Source organism: Ciconia boyciana, chromosome 7 (genome assembly GCF_034638445.1).
Source record: "Ciconia boyciana chromosome 7, ASM3463844v1, whole genome shotgun sequence".
Taxonomy (NCBI): domain Eukaryota; kingdom Metazoa; phylum Chordata; class Aves; order Ciconiiformes; family Ciconiidae; genus Ciconia; species Ciconia boyciana.
Genome location: NC_132940.1, coordinates 52,282,865 through 52,289,233, shown reverse-complemented (window position 1 = coordinate 52,289,233; position 6,369 = coordinate 52,282,865).

Below are 6,369 nucleotides of genomic sequence, written 5' to 3'. Positions count from 1 at the left end.
TTGCCCAGCAATAATCTTACTTACAGTCAAGTCTCCTAAGAAGGATGACAGCAGGATTTATTCTGACAGAGTGCCAAAACAATACTGCAAAGTCTTCAGAAGTTTTAATTTTACAATGATAAGATCTACAGTATCAGATAAAATGGTCTGATCCCATGAACACTGCTAAGACAATAATGTGGAGATGATCAAGCCCAGATCTTGCAATGAATAAATGATCACAAGAAGTAATCAAACAAATTGCAGATGTCGTCATTCCCTGTTGAGCACGGAGAAGCATCTTGGAAATAGAAGACTGCCAGATTTCAACGCTTGAGTTACTTTCAAGAAATTCTTTGCTTTTTCATGCAGTTGGAGATGATGGGGGTTTTTTGTTGTATGAGGTTTTTTTGTCCTAACAATCACTGACACAGCATTACTGCCATCAACTACTGAGCTGGCAAGCATTACTGAATACTATAATTTCTAATGGCAGTCTTTGCTGTTTCCATCCCAGACTAGGTCAGAAAAAAAACAATGACCCAGAATCCTACTTAAGTGATTTATTTTGCATCTCAGGATTGATGGTTATTTGTCAGATTAGCTCATAAACTAGCTCTAAACATTTTCTTGTTTTTCTAACTGTATAATATAAATGTTTAGTATTTGTATGATAAAGGGGCAGCATAAGGATAAACAAAATAGCAAATTAAATTTAGTTAAGCCTTCTGTTCTTTTTAGTGTCTGATTACAAGCCAACAGCCATCAGTTGGCCATGGCTGAGTAAACCTTGGCCTTTACTACTTAATACTAGCCTGCAGAGGCTAGTATTACCTGTATCTTTGAAAAGATTCAGAAGGAAGACTTAATTTTTTTAATCAAGAAAGTAACAAAACCAGCCGAATCCCAAAAGGAGAGTGTGTAGTAATTTCCTTCAGGACATGTATTTTGTCTGATACTTAAGGTGAGCACAGCTGAAAAAAAGTGTCAGCTATTGCAATTTTGTTGCAGTTGTTTGCTTTTTTGATGATTAAGAATAAATCCTTCCATGATGTTTTCACTCACAAAGAATATTCCCTGTGTATAGTGACATGAGCTGTAAAAAGGTTTGATGCTAATAATTGGCTATATTCCAGCTGAAATTCATTTTTGTAGTAATTTCTTATTTCAGTTTTAGGAAAGAACTACTCTGGTACTCCACTTTGAAAAGCTTCTAAAGGCTAACCGCAGACTGATAAAAGGAAAAAATACACATCGATGTTAGCATTTCAGAAGCATCCTTTATCCTATGAAGCGTTTCATCCTATTTGTTATCAAACCAAGTCCAAAAGTCTGAGGATAAATAATGTCTCTTTTTCTAGGAGTTTCAGTAGATACAGATTGCCTGAATCAGATAGTTTGTTGAGCTATATTTTAAAAAGTCTGCTATCTTTTAGTCACAAAGTATTGTTAGTTCTTATAGTCCTTGATTGACAAATTTATCTTCTTAATATTGCTTGATATTTATTATGTTCCAAAAGATCAGTGAAAAACTCCTCAATGCCCAAATCTTAACACTGCTTATGTATGTAATGTAGCAAAATCCTAACGTGCCACACCAGCCATATGTGTTTGAATTATGGAGACCCTCTTATCATCATTTATTTGTTAAGGTAATATGTGCCAGGCTTAGTTTTGAAGAGTAATACTATTGAATATATTCTGAAAACCTTTGAGAGTACTTTGAAGAGGCCAGGATCAGCAGAATCTGCTATCTAGCATATACTCCAAGGTTTCTTGGTACTTCCTCTGTATTATTCTTAATATTAATATTGCATCTTTTAATTCATCAAAGGCTTTTTCAACTTTAGTGCCCTGGGACATGCTCATATTCTACCATTTTGGTAGCTACGTGTAGGTATCTTTTTTTGGTTTTTTTTTTCCACATTTGCAGATGCTATTTAACATGTGAACAGGAACTGGATAAGGAATGGAAAGAATGGGAGTGATGAGATCTAGGGTATGGAGCAAAAAAAGGTAGCTCTCATGACTTTGGGATGTGTTTCCACTTCTGCTATTGACTCAACAGGTGAGAAACAGCAAAACTGTAACTGTTCTTTTGTAGGGTCGGTGCATTCTTGCCAAGGTATCTCCTGTGAAATAGATATCATATTTTTACCATTGACCTCTAGTAGTTGGGATTAAGACAATGTATTGCAGCTTCATTATATGATCAATGTATGGATTGCCTAGTGTTTAGAAAGTATTTTATATCCCTAGCTAGAAGTTGTTGTATATATCATATACATTCAGATTCTTACTTGCTTGAAAAAAGTGTGAAATATACTAAAATAGAAGCAGTGAATAAAGGTATTGGCAGTGCCAAAATTCCCAGATACCAAGCACCAAGAATCTGTTTAGTGCCAAACAGAAAAAAGATATTTAATGAAGCAATGAGAAGGACTGACCTCACGCCCATTGGTTATGGACATCTTCTGCTTAATTAGCTTGTCCTTGGGATGGGCTTTCTGTCATGTACAAGAGTGTGGTGGGTTCTCATACTCAAGCCTACTCCCTGGCATCTGTATGGCTGGCAGGGAATACGAGCTGTCACTGAGTCCTGTATGGCAGGACTCAGTGACAGTTCAACGATATAAAAAAGCACAAGGTCCTTCCCCTTACAATTTTTAAGGCACTGAGATCAGCATGTGGTATGTAGTGAGAGATCACACCTACAGTGAAAAGTTCATAATCTAAAAAAGTACATGAGTAAGTAAACACTCAGTACTCTTACTAATAGAGGCCAGTTGAAACTTTCAACTCTCATCTTCTTGCAGTATCTGATGGGTATAGGAGTTTCTCTTCTGGTGTAGATCAGCACAACTTTTACACCTATATAATGTCTCCAGCAATGCCAGAACCAGATGCTGCTGAGGCAGTGCTAGAATTATTCTGTAACGAGATACAGGAGTATCTGCCCACTGTTGAGGCCTCTCCAGGATATCTAATACGGGTTGTTAGCACGCTTTTTTTCTCAGTATTCCCCTAGTTCCCATTCTGAGCTCTGCAGGGGCTGAAGGTAAATCAGGCTGTCAGTATGCAATCATCCACCTCCAGTTTTAACAGAAGGATTTAGACAGAGAGATGAATCTCCATTTCATCCAGCTAAATATGATCCAGATACTGATGCTATATTGGAGTTAACGCAGCACAGCAGGATCACCATGAGTGGGAGAAAAGAGAGATGATAGATAACAGGAGAGTCCAGAATGCATAAAAAAACATCAGCAAGAAAGGTTCAAGGAAGAGAGCGGACTGAACAGCTTGATTCCACACTTAGGCCTAACTGAAATTTCTTTTTGCAGATTGCTGGGTAATTTACTGTTCTGTTTTGCTTTTTGTATGTGTTGGCCTTCATGGATGATGTAAATCATGAACATTCTTCTTCTCCTGTATAGCTTGTTTTTCATCTGTATATTTGATAAAGCTTGAAGCTTATTGCTTGTATAGTTATCTTCAACTCTGAATGATTTTGAAATCTGGTGCCCTTTGCTGAGAGGCAGGTTGTATCAACTGCTGTTATACCTGGGAAAAAGTCAGGGAGTTCTACCATTTCAGAAAAACAAGACCATTTAGAAATGAATAAACTTTCTCAGTTTGCATTTATTGAAGTAACCCAAATTCACAAGCTGCAGAAGAAAGTAGAACTCCACTATGATCAAGTAGAACTTCAGCTAATTCTCTGGCTTCCTTCCCAACAAAACATACACATTAAAACATCATTAAAATTAGTTCCCTTCTTACTTTCCACCAGAGTTTGGAGTTAGATTTCATATGTCATATTGTAAAAAGGAAAAAACAACAAAAAAATCATGTAAAAAACACCAACCCAAAAGTCCCGATAGAGTAATTGGGTATTCTGCACATCAATTTGTTCATGTAACATGTTCCTTTTCAAAAGACTCATGCTTCTTAGTTGATCAGAAGTATTCATAAAACTCTTCCCAAAGCAATTAATTGGACTAATAATCTATACTTGGACAGCATTATTAAAACACACTAATCGCAAAAACCATAGTGAGACCTCATTCCTTCTAAAAGTATGGGGTAGCAAATTAGGCTGAATGAATTAATTTTGGCACTCTTTGTTCCTCTGTGGACATGTAAGTAAACAAAGTTCAAACTGAGTGGAGAACGTGTCTGATTATTAGCAAGTATATTAGCTATTTGTGAGACATCACAGGGAAAAAATAACAAGAAATCAAATTCATGCTACTGAAGTGTGTGGAACCAAATCTGACTGAGGTATGGATTTTTGTCTAGGTGAAAAGTTCCTTTTATTCAGAGAAGGAAATCAACGACTAAAGATAAAACTGGACTTCTCAAGAAATGAATAATTTGCTATTTTTCAGTGAACAGTTGGATCACAGAACAAAAAAAACCATAGAGTGCATACAATTTCATCACGTAGCCATAGTCTAATCTCACTTTCATGAATCTATCTGGAAATTAATTCAGCTGGACACATCTCTCTTAAACTTGTATGAAAAGGACCTTGACGAAGCAAAAAAGAAGGAAGCTGCAGAACATAAAACGCCACCATTCTTGGGAAATATTTTTGTCTATACACATGGAAATGTTTAGGCATCAGAAATAAGATAGCTGCTTTAAATTCAGTGTCCAGATTCTGCTGTATTACACCCATGCAAGTCTGGATGTTTAAATTCAATCGTTTTGCTTTTTTGCTTGGTAGAGCATGATCAAAACAATATTATTTTTACCAATTTGATTGGAAACAGTTTGTAAAACTAGTTTGTAATACAGGTATTTCAAACTCTGGGACCACGCAGGTCCAGTTTTAGACAGAGGCTTTTTGCTACTAATTTATCTCTGCTTCTTACTTACATTTCTCTGCACTTCTCAGCTTCCAACCCTGAAATCAGATCTGCTGGGAAGGGGTGAGCGAGGAGCAGAGAAGAGAGACCATGCTTTGATCCACTGGCTCCTGAAATATCGCAGCTACATGAAATCCTTACATTTTCTGTGAATTATTTAAAACATTTTCTCAAAAAAGATATATTTTGATGTGGAAATGTTGCTGTAGTGCTTCACGGAAATGCTAGAAAAGATATCCCAAGGCCCTATGCTGTATTGTGCAGCCAGTATGTCACACCCGTGATGTTCTGTGACTGAGGACTCCAGCCATGCAGTGCAGCAGCTTAGCTGCTGGTTTGGTGCACATGTCATCAGAAGATCTGGTCCAAGAGCCTGGCCAGATAGAAAAAAAATTATATTAAAATATATAAACATATGGAATATAAAATCTATTTTATAGATATAAATACTATTTTTTTTTCTGTAAAAACCCATAATACTCCTACCTTGAGATGTTTCATAGCGAAAGGTGAAGTTCCTTCCCTGCTGTGGTTAGCTGGTTTTTACTACTAAGCAGCAGAGTGCTTGTAGAAGGGTTGGGGAATTTTTTCCTCTTCTTTTGCTGACAAAGATTTTCCTACCTAAGCAAAGCTGCCTCTTGGTTTGTTCATTATGTTGGTCACATTTGACTTTGCTTTCTCACTGGAAGGCTTACAACAGAATACATGAAGTTTAGGATGTTTCTGATTCATACACAGTTTTTAATTAAATATTTTGCTTTCTTTATGCTGCCTTTGTCCCACCCTATTTTCTGAATTAGGTAAATTGCTGGAACTTCTCACACATTTGAAGAACCTGGTAATCGTTATTCACTCCAGGAAAATAAGAACAGGTCATGATGTTCAATACCTCTCCCTCACTGAATAACAAGCTTCTGGAGCTTGAACTGAGAGGCTTTGTCAGAGCTAAATAATAGAAATGAAATGCAGTAAGATTGTCAGTCATATCCCAGTACCCTTGAGATGCAGAAACTTTTGCCTTTCCCTCTGGCCATGTTAAGGTCTTTAGATTGATGCTTCAGCATGTGCTAATGGAAAGCCCTGTTCTTCATGAGACATCCATATGGAGCAAGCCAATAGGGTGTACCTTATATGAGAGAGACAGACCATTCTTACGTTTAGTAGGAATTAAAAGTAAGGTTTATGCAATCCCAGAATAAGCCTTCCAAATTATGCTAAATGTAGAGGTATTTAAGATTAAAGGAGAGGTCATTTTTTTAATTACTTGCTTTAGTGGCAGCTAACATTTGCTTTAAACCTGGAAGTGCAGAGCTGCATTTGTTAGAGAGATTCATCATACTTTTAGTAAATAACCCATGAAAATAATTTATTAATGGAACATATAATATTTGGATTTTAATTTTAAAAATTATTTTATTTGTTTATGTTTAAGATTTATGGTTCTTGTGATATATAGGCAAGGGCTGTTATATACTCAGTGGCAGTGTAATTTGTAGGTGAGGGGTTTGGCTAACAG